Source organism: Haliotis rubra, unplaced genomic scaffold, assembly GCF_003918875.1.
Source record: "Haliotis rubra isolate DU_JTF1 unplaced genomic scaffold, ASM391887v1 Scf197, whole genome shotgun sequence".
Classification (NCBI taxonomy): Eukaryota; Metazoa; Mollusca; class Gastropoda; order Lepetellida; family Haliotidae; genus Haliotis; species Haliotis rubra.
Genome location: NW_025765969.1, coordinates 944294 through 961501, shown reverse-complemented (window position 1 = coordinate 961501; position 17208 = coordinate 944294). Strand labels below are relative to the sequence as shown.

The window sequence follows — 17208 nt, the reverse complement described above, 5'->3', positions numbered from 1 at the left end:
GACTGCCGGTTTAGAGGGCCTCCACTGTGTATTATAATGGGGCTGGCTAAAATGATCGATAATTGGAAGTATCATCGAGAAAATGTTAATGATTATCGATATGAAAAGCGAGTTATCGATAATATCATACATTAACTTTAGTGACGGAAACAAGTCTTAATTTTCTCACACAATATACAAATTTAGGACTTTATTCATGGTCTGTTTCTAAAATGTGTTACAATTTATATTGTAAGTTTTCGTACAACATACGATGTACTGCTTTCTTTGTAAATAAATTATTATCAGCACAGGCCCTGTTACATGATGTAATCATAGCACTTGTGATCATAAGTCTCAACATGGACTTGTCGTAGTGCTACATTTGTTTTATGGAACAGGCCTCTTCCGACGTTACAGGTTAAACATAACCAGTCGATTTGTGTATCTGAGTTGGTGATAGGGCTGCAACGATGTGGTTCGATTCATCAAAAATCAAATCTGACACCATAGTTTCAGTTTTCGTTAACCATTATCACTTTTTCGATTTGATATTTGAATACCTATTTAAATTATTTCCACACAGCCAGAACGTAATTTTGACTCCAACTCGAGCAGTTTCGAGCCCTGAAATAAGGCAAATGTGATTGGTTGTTGCTGGGTTAATTACCTAATGAGAATTGTTGTTAGTAGACAGCGCCAATTTGACGATGGATTTCTCGCTAAAAAAGCGGACTCTAAGAGTTAAATGAAATCTGATGTTTTTACTTGTATGAAGAATCAAATAAAAAATTATCAATCGAGGGTCCAGTATCGAAAATCGAATCAAATCGAGGTGTGGGTTAATCGTTGCAGCCCTAGTTGGTGATGCTTACTGACAAATACTGGTCAGGGTCAAACACTGAAATCGGCTACAGGATTGTTTTTTATTTTAACCTGATAGAGTTCTCCTTTTTGCATTAATGAGACGTCTTCATCGGACATCTTTTCATGCAGGTTATTCTTTGCTACACACATATGTTGCTATTTTGATTAACATTATTTTGTCTTTCATTTCCGTTTTATTACTCCTTTAGATGTCAGAATGAAGCGTTTTAGCTGCGTGGGTCAAGTCTGATGGAGAGCCGAAACTGTTTCAAACTTGACATTTTTGTTGCTTTCAGGTTGCGACTATGGGAGTTCTGTCAGATTTGACCCGTCAAGCATTGCTTTACACCAGGGGAATATGGTCACATTTGCTTATGGTCAGAATAGTGCGTTCGATACAGGTCAAAATAATCACCTTACAACTTATTCCAATTCGTCAGGTCCTCAGCGAGCATTTAAAGGGTTTCCTTGTTTAAAATGTGGAAGAAGTTTCGCCAGTGCTGGAGCAAGACACAATCACGTCCAGACTGTGCACGATAAGATCCAGTTTACGTGCGTGTGTGGGAAGAAGTATGCCTACCAGCAAGGGTTAATACACCACAGAAAGTCATGCACCATGTGTGTCAGTGCTTAGATTCATAGAGAACCAGGACCTGTTGGTATTGTGCCTGTAATTGTAGCACAACCTCGGGAGCTTGCAGTTGGTGAACCTACATTACATCGTGGATCCATTCCCATGTACCCTGTGATCGCAAATTACCTGCATTTCATTTTCATGAACATTTTGCAGACCATTTGAACATGTATGAGGGAAAGGTGACAGTAAGGGAGGTAACTCCAGTCCATCATTTGTCTGTCTCACAGTCCACATAGCTGTCAACCCTAAATGTGTCCAAGAAGTGAGATCTATTAAAAGTCGGCGTCCAGGGGCAGCAGGTACTGGTCTGGTCCAGGGCCCCAACCGAAAATGTGTTTTTTTATGGTATTTTTTTACTGTGTTTTGGAAGCTTCTGCTGGCAAGTTTATACATATTAATCAGAAACGGTCGTTATTCGAGGTGAAAACATCATAAAGCAATATTTAGGAAGCATTTTTACGAAAATATGTGAGATTTAGTATGCTGGCCGTGAGAACGTGACTTTCATTAAAACAACAATATATTCTGTTCTGCCTAGCTTTTTCTGCAGTGTTAAAGCCTTAAATGAAGTAAGTCTAGATTTCTGAATCTACCTCTCACTGGGACTCCTTTTCAATTTAACAGGAATTGTTTGTTTCTATCAAAATTATATGTATTCAGAGATTAAGTGTTTGTCGATTTTATCATCAGTTTTCATGAGTGAGTGAGTTTAGTTTTATGCGCTTTTAGCAATATTCCAACAACAGGGACACCAGAAATGGGCTTCACACATTGTACCCATGTGGGGAATCGACCACTTTCAGCGTGATGAGCGAATGTTTTTACCACTAGACTACCCCACCGCCGCCGCCATCAGTTTTAAGGGACATGGTCACAGGATGTGCATTATTAGTGATTATCGTAGAGTCTTTCTTGCGTCTGTGTGTGACTGTAATGATGGTAGTGTTGAAGTTTTGTGTTTGCGTTGAAGGTGCTACATAGTACATATCTGGACGTGTTCTCTGCTCAAGTTGTATTGGGCCATGAATTACAAATAATAGTGCTGTTTTAAGAGGCTGCTGTCCCAGACGGGCCCAGGAGTCTGGTAACAAGCTGTTACTGTATTGACATAAAATTTGATTGAATCAGTTGAAATATTGAAACAGACTTGAAAAAATATTCATTTTCTATCAGGTGATTGCCTTTGATCAATGACGACACCACAGTCTGTCGTCTGGAATTAATTTTCAACTTGGTCTTTTTGTTTGAAGTTATAATTGTTAAAAATACAGCTTGAGGCTGATGTCACATTGGATATATTTCTGTTAGGCGATCAACAGAAGTTACAGTTACATATTGTACCACAAGGAAGGTTTTCAGTGACATGTTCATAATGTTTGCCATCTGACAAATATAGACTGACGTTTATTTTACTGACACGTCAGTTTTAGATTTTTGTGATGATAATTACTTGAGTACAGCTGACCAACTATTGACTAGACAAATGTCATGCAAAAAATATCTCAGACTGAATGTGTTTCAGCAAATGTCCTGTTCACATTAACTATGATATAGTTCAGCGTCATTCAATAAACAACAGATTCTATTCCTAATAATTGAAATAGGTTTCAAACCACATGGTAAATTTCCTTTTGAAGAAATATTGAACATGGATCTGATGTAGTTTAGTTTGTAAACAAACCAATCGTTTACCATGGATTAATCATAGTGAAATATTTTTCAAACAAAGATTGTGATATTTGTCCATTGTATGCCTTATTTACCAGTCTGTTTCCACTGACACTTGGTGCATTGTAAATATCATGCAAATTGTGATGATGTAAAATTATTTGAAAAAAAATAAATGATTCCAAATGGACGAGTGTGTTTTTGTTATTTTCAGACACTTTTGACAAACACTGCTATGGCATAGGTCAAGGACACAGAAGAATGATTCACGGATCTCAGCTTGGATCCAGTAGACCTAGTTACCGAGACCCAGATCATTGTACCGCAGTACCGCCTCCGGGCAAGTACCCATGCCCACAGTGTGACAAGGTGTTCGCGAGTGTAGGTTCGAGGCGTAACCATATCAAATCCATCCACGACAGGGTGATATTTTCGTGTGTTTGTGGGAAGGTGTATGTCTATGAATCTGGACTGGCATACCACAAGAAATTTTGCTCACTTTGTGTTTCAACATCGTCGTGAGTGAGTGAGGTTTTACGCCGCTTTTAGCAATTTTCCAGCAATATCACGGCAGGCGACACCAGAAATGGTCTTCACGCACTGTGCCCATGTGGGGAATCGAACCCGGGTCTTTGGCGTGACGAGCGAACGCTTTATCCACTAGGCTACCCCACCAACTGAACATCGTAGGGGGAATTCAGGATTGAGTGTGACATCTGTTACCCGGAGGAGCTGCTTTTTGAAGATTTGGATTGGAAGCAGGACAGTTAATTCCTTTAGTGATTGTTAAAACCTAATTGGTGGGATGTGTCTTCAAGTTACTTGGTTGACCTTTGTCTTGTGTCAGTGAAATACTTGTCCCTAGATTGCAGCAAATAGTTTGATACTGTCTTATGTTATGGTTTTCGGGGGACACCCGGGACAGCCATCTTAAGTTGAAGTTTTACATGTGATGGTGCAAGACTCTATTAGTTCAATACTTATAGTCCACAACGTATTGGTTTATGCAAAACACCAAGGTTGTGTATGAAAACGTGATGGTGTTTAATACAGTGTTAAGTACTTTCTCACCAGACCTCACCAGACCTCACCACAATGTTATTCTCTATACTCTTCTGGTTGGATGTGTTTTACCATCACTGGCATGTCTTGGCCAGAAGCAGTTATTTACCCGTTGAACATTTAGACAAGAGCAGTAGTGTTGCTGTTTAATGTTACTCAATTATGATATCCAGGCCATCAGGCCTCAATAAGTTATTAGATGTCCGACCGCCTCCGTGGTGTAGTGGTTAGAGCATCCGCCCGGAGAGCGGAAGGTCACGGGTTCAATCCCCGACCGCGTCATACCAAAAGACGTTAAAATATGGTACTTGTTGGTCCCTGCCTGGCGCTCGGCATTAATGGGTACAACAAGGACTGGTCGGCTCGGAGTCAGTATAATGTGTCTGAGGAGGGTATTCATACTTCACTGCGGCATGGTATCTCAGTGGGCCCGCACTATAAAACCAGCTTAAGTCTGGGCTAGTACAAGCAGCCGCACATACACATACACACGCATGCACGTCGTCATATGAGCGAAATATTCTCAAGCACTACGTTAAACCCAATTTCACCTCACCTATTAGATGTCCCTTAAACTTAAAGCAAGGAGCAGTGGGGTAGCCTAGTGGTGAAAGCGTTCATTGATCATTCGGTTTGATCCCCCACCTGGGTACAATGTGTGAAGCCCATTTCTGGTGTCCCCTGCCGTGATATTGCTTAAATATTGCTAACCGCGGCGAAAAATAATGTTCATTCACTTGCTCCTTAAAACAAATCTTTAATGTTATGTAGATGGCCTCACAGGGCTCGAGTTAGTGCTTTGTTACTTGCACTGGTGCAACCCAATATTACAAAGTGCAACTTAGTTATTAGTCTAACTTGCACCAGGTGCAAGTCAATTTTTGAGTGGGTAAACTTCTGAATAAAACATCTCAATAATTCAAAAGCGTATTTCTGATATTACATATTGCAATAAAAACTGTGCAACTGGAATTTGACTGGTGCAACTAGGTTTTTATCTTAGGTTGCACCTGGTGCAAGTGGGTTAACATCTTTTATATCGAGCCCTGCCTCATTTCTTTTATGTAATTCATTTTTAAAACAACAGTATAGGCTGACGTGTGCCTAAGCTATTGATGAAGATAACATCCGGAATATCCTTAATATGAATAGATGTTATGCGTAGCTGTTTGTATTGTCTGTGCGTTCATGTACATGTGATGGTACTCACTAGTTACGTGTGACCGCCTCCGTGGTGTAGTGGTTAGAGCGTCCACCCGGAGAGCGGAAGGTCGCGGGTTCGATCCCCGACCGCGTCATACCAAAAGACGTTAAGATATGGTACTTGTTGGTCCCTGTCTGGCGCTCGGCATTAATGGGTACAAGAAGGACTGGTCGGCTCGTAGTCAGTATAATGTGTCTGAGTGGGGTATTCATGCTTCACTGCGGCATGGTATCTCAGTGGGCTAGCACTATAAAACCAGCTTAAGTCTGGGCTAGTACAAGCAGCCGCACATACACATACACACGCATGCACGTCGTCATATGAGCGAAATATTCTCAAGCACGACGTTAAACCCAATTTCACCTCACCTCACCTCACTAGGTACGTGTGAGTGAGTGATGTTTTAACATCAGGGTGGGTCTCCAGAAATGGCCCGAACACAATGTGCCCATGGTTTTCGGTGTGATGTGAAACGCTTTCACCAGTAGGCTACCCACCACCCCTTGATAGAGCTATGGGGGAAGTCTAATAATTAATTTATGGCCAGATGACAATCTCTTTAAGAACAGTTCAATCCAACTTTAACCGATGGCAGTTAAAATAGCCTGTTTCAGAAGTGAAGTTTCGGAATCAAATCAAGATCTGATACTGTGCGATCATATGTCGTGTTAGGGAAAGAAACCTTTCAAAATATCCCACAAGACCACAGGTCCAGTGAGTGGACAGTAATTAGTGGTCCTGTCTGTACTTCACTGGTACAAAATAACATTCGTAGATTTACTTAACTATCAATACAAAATTCACTGGTCACCAGGACCACTGCAAACTTACATTTAGTTGTCCTGATGAATTTTTACTAGCCAGGGACCACAGGACCAGCATAAATTTCGCACGCTGCATGTCTGTTGAAATTTCATGATTGTACTTTATGTCAAAAAGTAACAGAATATTTATCAGTTAAATATTCTGCTCTTCAGTTCACATGCCTTTTTGAAATAGCAAATTTGTTGGAAATAAAATAACTTGCAATGGATCAGTGTCTTCCTGTTGTTTTCAGACCCTCATGGTAAACACTGCTATGGCATAGGTCAAGGACACAGAAGAATGATTGAAGGATCCCAAGTCGGGTCCAGTGGACCCAGTTATCAGGACCATGATCCAACTACCTCTGTACCGCCTGTGGGCAAGTACCCTTGCCCGTACTGTACCAAGGCCTATGCTAGTTATAGTTCCAGGCGGAACCACATCAAATCTATACATGACAGAGTGACCTTCTCTTGTGTTTGTGGGAAAGTGTATATCTACGAGTCTGGCTTAGGATACCACAAGAAGTTTTGCTCCATGTGTGTGTTGCCACCAACGTAAATCGCGATCTTGATGGCAATTTTGAGTGACTGCAAATGGAACAACAACAACAACACACTTCACGATGTTGAAAAAGGGTTGAACATTTTAAACAAGATTTGCTTGCTCATCTATGTCATTTGTAAGGAAGACAGTAATAATGGTTAAATGATCCATTTTCCATAAATGATCCATATTGAGCTGAGATATTTGTTTTGGCATTTTTGGGACTTGTATGATGGGTATAGGCAAGTGACATCATTCAAAATTGCTACCGTTCATACAGCTGTGAACGGGTACCCGGTGGAATGGAAAGGTCATATGACCTCACAGGCATCATGGGTTGCAGTGCACACTGACCCATTGACTAGTAGCACCAGGGATTAGTAGAGTGCTTGTGTTACTTTAAAGGGTTGTTACACTTAACTAAATTATGTCCTTTAAGTTTAAAATACACATTATTTACATTGAACTACACATACACCTTTTATTAAATTAGCACAATATAAGTAAACCAATTATTTTTCATATAGATAGTGGAGGTATGATGTGATGATTACTTTAGAAGTTAATATTCTGCTGGCCTTGACAGTGTCAGGTATTTCAGCCTTTTTGTCATGATCTGAAGTGAGTGAGTGAGTTTAGTTTTAGGCCGCACTCAGCAATATTCCAGCTATATGGCAGTGGTCTGTAAATAATCGAGTCTAGACCAGACAATCCAGTGATCAACAGCATGAGCATCGATCTGCACATTTGGGAACCGATGACATGTGTCAACCAAGTCAGCGAGCCTGACCACCATATCCCGTTAGTCACCTCTTACGACAAGCATGGATTACTGAAGATCAATATTCTAACCCGGACCTTCACGGGTAGTCATGATCTGGATGTTTGGAACAGAATATTCAAGTATCTGTAGTATGAAGTTTTAGTGATATTTATCTCTGAATTTATAGATTTTATGACTTCACACCTTCCGCACCTGCAGGTGAAAAACGTATGTGAGATTACTGGTATCAGATATGTAGGATTTGAGTCCAGGTCTCTGATTGGCTGCTCCATGGTGATGACCTAAGGTCAGATTATAATGGCCCACTTTCCTGGTTGTAATTCACTGATGGGTGAAATGAGAGTTAATAAATATTCTTTAATCTTATCATGCTTGTATTATTATTATCACTGCCTTATTAACCCAGAAATATACTGAAACCTTTTGGTGGAAGGACACACCAGGTGTGAGTAGTAATCAGTAAGCCGGGCACATCACCCACTGTGTTGTGTATTAATGAGCCAATACCATCAATAGAAAATCTTTGACACTAAAATGTGCGATATTCAAGGTTGTGTAAGCAACTGATTACAGCATTCACACCCTGTTCATCAACATAAATTTATGACAGTACTCACAGAAGTCACTGATGGAGCTGTGACGATCAAACACTTGGGCTACCCCACCGCCCCTGCTTATAAGGAACTGACGGGAGGTGGGGTAGCCTAGTGGTTAAAGCATTCGCTCCTCACCCTGAAGACCCGGGTTTGATTCCCCACATGGGTACAGTGTGTGAAGCCCATTTCTGGTGTCCCCACTGTGATATTGCTGAAATATTGCTAAAAGCTGCTTAAAACGAATCTCTCACTCACTTCAAGTGTTGAATGGATTGGAAAAAGAACCTTTTGTTGCTTTCAGATTTTCATGGTTCAAGGTAGGGCTGCAACGAATACACTATGTGGTGAATATGAAACGTATCATGAATTTTGGGTGACGAATACGAATGATTATTCAGGAATATAATTAAGTGATTGATGCACTTTATGGAATGCCCATGTTGACAGTTTTGATTTGTCACAGCAATAACCAGTGATCTCATGACACTCAAATTTGGTATGTAATAGTTATAGTGGACAGTACCATGCGCAGTCTTGGCAAACTAACATGACTTGCACTACTGCAATGCTAGCACATGTTCCATTCTTGCATATCTCACTTTGGAAAAGACATAAGGGTTCAAGTAAAACATGCTGCCTTCAAAAAATCGTAAATATTCGTTAATATTCGGTTCTGGCGACCACGATTAACGAATTGAATTCATGAAGGGCTACGGTTCCAATCGCGGGCATCAAGTTGAACGATCAAGCTGCTTTTACCCTTGTGGCTGCTGGCAGACTTCCTGCCCCCCAAACAAACCAAGAGGGGGCTATTGGGGGCCATCCATATTTCCACTGTGACAAAACTTTCTCGAGTAAGGGGGCCAGGTGGAACCACATACAGTCCATTCATATAATTCATGTGATATTGCTGGAATATTGCTAAAAGCGGCGTGAAACTAAACTCGCTCATGCACTATAAGGAACTGGCAGATGTAGCTATTTTGGAGGTTTCGATATACTAGCTGTATATTTTAGTCAAAATACCTGTAATGAACAACAGTCCTAATGAACAAAGCTTGGTTCTCTTTTGTACTTTGGTTTAATTGTTGTTTACCGTGTGACAACAACAGTTGGGCTACCTGAAATAGAAACAGCTTTTTTGTTGTTTTCAGATTTCAGTGGAAATGGCCACTATTTCTCAGAAGCCCCTAGTACAACTGTATGTGGACAAGCGCAGTATTCTAACATGGATTACAATACGTTCCGTGTCCAGCGTAACCAAAACACTGAGCTGACCAAGGGCAGCCATCCATGCTTACAGTGCAACAAAGTATTTGCCAGTCAAGGGGCTCTGTGGAACCATACCAAATCTATTCATGAAAAAATGTCATTCCCCTGTGTGTGTGGCAAGGTGTATGTGTACAAGTCAAGCTTGCTGTTTCATAAGAAGTCCTGTGCTCAGTGTTTATCGGGGGCGGTGGTGTAGCCTAGTGGTTAAAGCGTTCGCTTGTCACGCCGAAGGCCCGGAGCGATTCCCCACATGGGTACAATGTGTGAAGCCCATTTCTGGTGTCCCCAGCGTGATATTGCAGGAATATTGCTAAAAGCGGCATAGAACCATACTCACTAACTGTTTATCGTTTTCCTGACTGAATGACTGATGTCGAACTTCATCAAATGCTGCAGAGCGGCCGTGATATTGGTGGAATATAGTGTCAAGAAACAATAATTAGTTGCTCATCCCTCATGTGAGTTCCATTCACCAAACCCGAGAAGATCCGGCTTAGAACTGGTATTCAGTAACCCGTGCTTGTCGTACGGGATTGGGTGGTCAGGCTTGGTTGACACATGTCATCGGATCCCAATTGTGCAGATCGATGCTCATGCAGTAGATCACTACATTATCTGGTCCAGATTTGATTATTTACAGACAGCCTCCATATACTGGAAATTTACTGAGTGCGGTGTAAAACTAATCTCACTACATTTCACCATGTAAACAACGCTTGATTCCGTGTTCGTGAAAAACAAAATGTATTTACAGTGTGGTTTTGAATAAATCTGAATAAATCAGGTCTTACAGTGTATAAAATGGGCTGTAATGTTTCACTCGCAAATTCAGTGAATTGAACCATACCTCTTCATGAATTCACTTCATTAATCGCGATCACTAGAATCAAATAATTTTTGTTCTTTCACTTGAATTTAAGTGTTATTCATCAAAACAAACTATGCAGAAATGGAATAACAGGGAGCCAGGCAGGATTATAGTCAATATCATTATATATTATTATCTCCCCCACGTCAGCGTTTACCGCAAAAGCGGGGATATAGTATAAGGCCTCCGTCCATCCGTGCGATGCAATTGGAATATCTTAAGCAGGGTTTTACCTTGAGTCCTGTTTTTGAGGGTCCCTGGGACTCGCACTCTTAATTTTCAGGGGTACTGGCCAACAAAATGGAGGTCCAGACACTTAAATATTATGATTAATACTGTTATTGTCATGTGTATCATGATCATAACATTATTTGTTACAGTAAATGAATTGCAAATGATACCATAACCCAGCTAGTAGCAAACTCTTTGATAACTTAGTGTTACTTGATTGGAATTTTTTACAAAAGTATTTGGACTTCTTCTGCATCCCTGTGGATGCGCTTAATAAATTTTGTTAGGTCCATTGTCCGTTTTTATGCATATACGACAAAGGAATTGGAATAAATCCTACTTAAGGAACCGTTCACTAGATTCTTTTCATATTTGGTACCTAGGTTCACCACAGTATAAGAAAGATCCAAGTCAGGTTTGGTGACCTTGACCTTCATTTCAAGGTCACAAGGGGACTTTAACGTTTTACCTGCATGTTAAGCTATCTCAAGAACTGTTCTCTGGAGTTTGTTCATATTCAATACCAAGCTTTATCTAGGGAAGGCGCAGGGCCCACCGACCCAGTGACCTTCACTTAATTTTCATGGACAGAGAGACACTTTGAAGATTTCAGCATATTAACCTGCATGTTATGCTTATCAGCAGATACCTCAAGAACCATTCACTGGAGTTTCTTCATATTTGACACCAAGCTTCATCCAGGGCGCAGGGCCCAGTCAATTTTGGTATTCTTCACTTAATTTTCAAGGTCACAGAGACACTTTGAAGATTTCAGCATGTTAAATTGCATGTTAAGATAGTCAGCAAGATACCGCAAAAAATATTCACTGGATTTTCTTCATATTTGACACCCAAGCTTCATCTAGGGAAGGCCCAGAGCCTAGTCCATTTTGGTGACCTTCATATAATTTTCAGGGTCACGACGACACTTTGAAGATTTCAGCATGTTAACCTGAATTGTCAGCAAGATTATTTCAAGAACGGTTCACTGAATTTTCTTCATAGACTTTCAAGACTTCCCTTGAATGTTTTTCAATAAGCAATTTCTTTAGTACTATTTTTGCTTATTTCATGCACTCTGACATTCATGTCATGGTCAAAGTCAGTCTTGAAAATATTTGTGTGTTTCAACAACTAAAGAGCAAGATATCAAGAGAGGTTGACTGGTCATGTTTTTGTTGACATTTAACTTCATCTTAAACTTTCATTACTTTATAAGTTTGATTTGATAATTTGTGGCGGGGGACTATGTCACCTTAGTGACAATGCTTGTTATATACTTGTGGTCACTAGTCATTGTCATGCTAAATTAATAGGGGCGGTGGGGCAGCCTAGTGGTTAAAGCGTTCGCTCATCACGCCGAAGACTCGGGTTCGATTCACCACATGGGCACAATTTCTGGTGTCCCCTGCTGTGAAATTGTTGGAAAATTGCTTAAAGCAGCGTAAAACTAAACTCACTCACTCACTCAACTTAATAGTTGTTAACATGATCAAAACATGAATGTATTTCGTTATTGTTTCTCTGAATATAATCAATAGTTCATCAACTGCTGACTTGTTGTATTTGTTTTTCAATATTAGTGACGTGTACCATATTTGCCTCATAGTGGATTTGGGGCGGTTGTGTAGCCTAGTGGTTAAAGCGTCTGCTCGTCAGACTGAAGACCTGGGTTTGATTCCCAACATGGGTACAAAGTGTGAAGCCCATTTCTGGTGTACCCAGATGTGATATTGGTGGAATATTGCTAAAAGCGGCTTAAAACGAATCTCTCATTCACTTCAAGTGTTGAATGGATTGGAAAAAGAACCTTTTGTTGCTTTCAGATTTTCATGGTTCAAGGTGCCTTGGACCAATCGCGGGCATCAGGTTGAACGATCAAGCTGCTTTTAGCGTTGTGGCTGCTGGCAGACTTCCTGCTCGCCAAACAAACCAAGAGGGGTCTATAGGGGGCCATCCATGTTTCCACTGTGACAAAACTTTCTCGAGTAAGGGGGCCAGGTGGAACCACATACAGTCCATTCATAAAAAAATCTCGTTCTCGTGTGTTTGTGGGAAAGTATACGTGTATCAGTCGAGTCTGTCGTTCCACAGGAAGACTTGCCCGATGTGTGTGGCCGTCACCTCTCCGCCATAACGACGATTGTCAACTTTGGATTGAGAAAACTGATTCATGTCATCATGGAGTGTCCCATTTGGGGTTTGACCGCCTCCGTTGTGTAGTGGTTAGAGCGTCCGCCCGGAGAGTGGAAGGTCGCGGGTTCGATCCCCCGGCCGCATCATACCAAAAGACGTTAAAATATGGTACTTGTTGGTCCCTGCCTGGCGCTCGGCATTAATGGGTACAACAAGGACTGGTCGGCTTGGAGTCAGTATAATTTGTCTGAGTGGGGTATTCATGCTTCACTGCGGCGTGGTATCTCAGTGGGCTAGCACTATAAAACCAGCTTCAGTCTGGGCTAGTACAAGCAGCTGCACATACACATACACACGCATGCATGTCATATGAGTGAAATATTCTCAAACAACGTTAAAACCCAATTTCACCTCACCTCACCCATTTGGGTTTAGAATTGATTGTCTCTACACTGACAAACATTGCTGAGTAGACAGTTGGAATTGAGCATCAGTTAATGGAAAGTCAGTGATGAACACGAGAAATATTGCTGACTCATCAAAGAAACCGACTCATTTGCAAATGAAAAGGAATTCACAATGGAAATGGAAAACGTGTTCAGCGATCCTCATGGAATCAAACGTTTGCATTGTTTCATTGATGATTAATGTGTTTGTGAATACATTACAATAACTTCTCCTCAGTCCATCTATGCATTTGACTCTCAATCTGAATGTCAGTCTTGTATGTTGAGACGTCATGGTTTACTGAAGTGACCAAGGTTACAAGCTGCTGTAGAAGGCTGTGGTCTTCTAATGTCTGTTGAAATTAATTAAAGTTGATCACCAACCATATATTCAGTAGTTGCTATACAATTCTCTGTGTAGTTCCTATATATGGAGGTCCTATTTACTCTTTACCTGTAACGGACCATACTCAGCCGCTGCTTGAGATAACTGCAGTCTCTAAGAACAATCTGCAGTACCACCGATTCACCACATGAGTACAATGTGTGAAGCCCATTTATGGTGTCCCCCGTTGTGATACAGTGTTTGCCTTGGCGCAGAAAGCCTGCGTATTTGACTCACAAATTATCTTAAATACGCAGTGAATTTAGGCGCTTGCGTCATTGTTGATGCAATACTACCTGGGCCCTTAGTTCAAATAATCTCAACTTCTAAAACTAAATGTTTGCCAGTTAACTGCTCAGTGCTGATTAAATACCTGATCTTCCCTACCTTGGCATTTTTTGTTGTTATTAACCCATTCAACTCCATAGGCTGAGTCCCCAGACACCGTAGGCCGGTAAACCGGCCAGGCAATAGTCGTATCAAAATGACATATTGTTTTAGGAACGTAACTAACATATGATTCATTTATCAAATCTATCACTTTGTTAGTGTCTGAAAACATTTATTACATTTCAAATGATCATATATTATCTACAGAATTAGAATTATAAACTATTTTTCTCAATATTATTGGAAAAAAACAATTCTCAGACACATCTTTCGGCAACAGGTCCACATCAAAGTTGTTAAAAAGCAGAGTAATGATGTTTTGATGATATAATTAAACAAATAATCGGAAGAATAAAATCAACAACAGTACTAAAAATAGTTGTCAAACGAACGCTACAACTTGCTGTTTCCATCTTATTTGAGCGATCGTGTCATATATTCAAGTGACATCTCGGCTTTCGCCGCCTTCAACTTTGTGCTCGGACACGATGTTTAATGCTTAAATATATGCATGAAGCCTTTTTGTCACAGGCCATAACCTAGCACGATACGTCCACTAAGCTCCATAATATAAGTGTAGGTGGTGATGTTTTGCGTAACACATTCAGAATAGTATGATTTTACCCAAAACCTTCGTCATTTTGTCATTTACGAGGACAGTATCCATTGCTCTTATATGATTGGCTGCCTTCGGTCATGTGTATGGATTTTGACCAATCATGATCCTTGCAGCAAACTCTGGCAAATAAGCGTCTTTAGAAAACAATCTTTATCCAATAAAATCGCTTCTTACAACTGTGAAAATACTGTTGGCAAGGATACAGTGATGTTGTTGATGTTCAGAGCTTTTGAACGATTCCCACCATCAAATGAATCACCTCACATGTTATTGATGCGAAGCTTCGAGAACTGAGGTATTTCCCTCTGTTGTATCATGTTACCGAGCGAAAAGCCACTGATATTGGCAAACAGATGACCATACATATTATTTGAGAAATATTTTTATGATGATTTTCAGATTACGTAAAAATGAAAATATATATAAAAATATAGTTGCGAGCAGCGATGTGGGCTCCTTGGCTTTTATACAATCTAGCCATTTGTACCTGTCACGTAGATATCGAAAGTAGTAATGGCTATCACTGTCAGTAATGGGAAATGCGTCATTCATTAGCTTTGAATTCTTATGGTCCAGGGCCCCGTTCCTCAAAGCGATCGTAGCGCTACGACAGTCGTAAGTCTATGTTAAAGTATGGGAGTTACGATCATGGTAGCGCTACGATTGTTTTGAGGAACGGGACCCTGGGTTAGATACAAAGGATTGTGTCGTATGGTTTGGATAATGACACTTGTGGCTTTGGAAAGTGACTACAACCAAATGATGAGAATTGTTTACTCTGATTCACATTATATGGATTAAAACGTAAGTCTATCTCAAACAAGAAAACAAACGTTTCCAGTAATCTATTTTCAACAACATATAGAAAAATTACCAAGGACCTTATTGACTGAGCATACTTACATTGCTACCGAGCTAATTATGAATCTAGAAAACTTCAGTCCACCAGCAGAAACATCGAAACGTGTGTTTATATAGAGTTATATCTAGAGTTAAACCAGTCCTTCCTCTATTAGGAGGCGGGTAGCCATTGAACTGTAGTGCAGTAACTGACTATGACTTCTTATTATAATATAATTTGTGTTGGTGGCACTGGCAATACTCATGGTAAATTGAGATGATCTCAGTGTCAAAGTCAGTGTCAGCGAATCATAACAAGCACCACTTAACATGTGATGTCACCAATCTATGAATCCTTTGAAGAAGTAATTAGCAAGTAATTAACTGTCAATCCTATTGTATGTATTTTTCTATTGTTTCTCTGAATATAATCAATAGTACATCAACTGCTGACTTGTTGTATTTGTTTTTCAATATTAGTGACGTGTACCATATTTGCCTCCAAGTGGATTTGGGGCGGTTGTGTAGGCTAATAGTTAAAGCTTTTGCTCGTCACGCTGAAGACCTGGATTCTATTCCCCACATGGGTACAATGTGAAGCCCATTTCTGGTGTCCCCCCGCCGTGATATTGCTGGAATATTGCTGAACTATAACTCGCTCGCTCACTCGTTCGATTCTTTCATAATTTGCCACTGATGGAAGTCCACTTGCCAGAGTTTTAAACATATTTTCAAGGATGGGGACATTTCCACATCTCTTTGTAGCTCAGTTACTGAAGGTTGTGATCAGATTCCTGATCGTATGTTTGTGTGTGCTGATCTGCAAGAGTCTCAAGGCAGTGTCCATTTAATAAGAGTGCCCCATTCCACTCTTGGGAATAGAACAAGCCATTTTGTTACTTCAGATGGCCATGATTCCTATATGAGTACATACGGCAACACAACGAAGGAACGTGAATATGACTGGCTGTATGGAGTCAGGGTTCCTCCATTGGCGTCAGGAATGTTCCCATGTAGTTACTGTGATAAGGTGTTTTCAGGACCTGGTGCTCGGGCAAATCACATCCGCTCAATTCATCAGAAAGTCAGATTTACCTGCGTGTGGGGACAGGTTTATGTTTATCAATCCAGTCTTCTGTTTCATAAGAAAACCTGTTCCATGTGTGTGGCGCCACCTACATCATTAAGATGATGAAGTCCTGAATATTGGATGGTTTGTTTAAAGTAGTCATGTAATGTAACATCATGTCTGCTTGATGCGTAGGTTTTAGTCTTCGACTGGGTATGTTTGACTTGATAGGGTCAATATAGGAAGAAACCACTTATGTCTGGGTCTAGGATCCTACTAAGGCAGGGTCTGTGTGATGATATCAATATTAGCACAGGGTTTCACCTCGACTAACAAACATGGGGGTCCCCGGTTTTAGGGGTCCTTGCATCCAATGTGAAGTATCAGTGTAGAGTACTGTATGTTTTGATCATTACTTTAGAACCTAGAATGAATCATTGATCATGTGGACTTGTGGATGAAATGATGCACGTAACTGCTCTGAAAGAAACAACCAAACACTTAGCAAAGTCACAGATGTGCGTCCTGAAACGCAGTTTTTTTTCTGTGTCCATTGTCCACATCTGTGCGTACTGGACTCACATTTGCAAGTCGCGTAAAACCCTGGTAGCATGAAGAATTCAGTGACCCTATAGGATCCGATGTGACAGCTTCAGGAGAAAATGCTTAAATCCTGATCCTGATCTGCTTTGTTAATGTCACAACATAGCAAAACTATACTCAAATAGTTGGACTACCAGAGGAATAGACAACAGGGATACGAGTCTAGGGCATGAGTCGATGCTGTTGTTCTTATAATGGATGA

At 40.5% G+C, this 17208-nt stretch overlaps 1 protein-coding gene across 1 annotated transcript in view; it reads left to right on the top strand.

The window, feature by feature from the left end:
• The window catches only part of LOC124274976 (zinc finger protein 816-like), a 99920-nt gene that overhangs the window by 25777 nt on the left and 56935 nt on the right, over nt 1-17208 (top strand). The gene's annotated exons all lie outside the window — the stretch shown is intronic.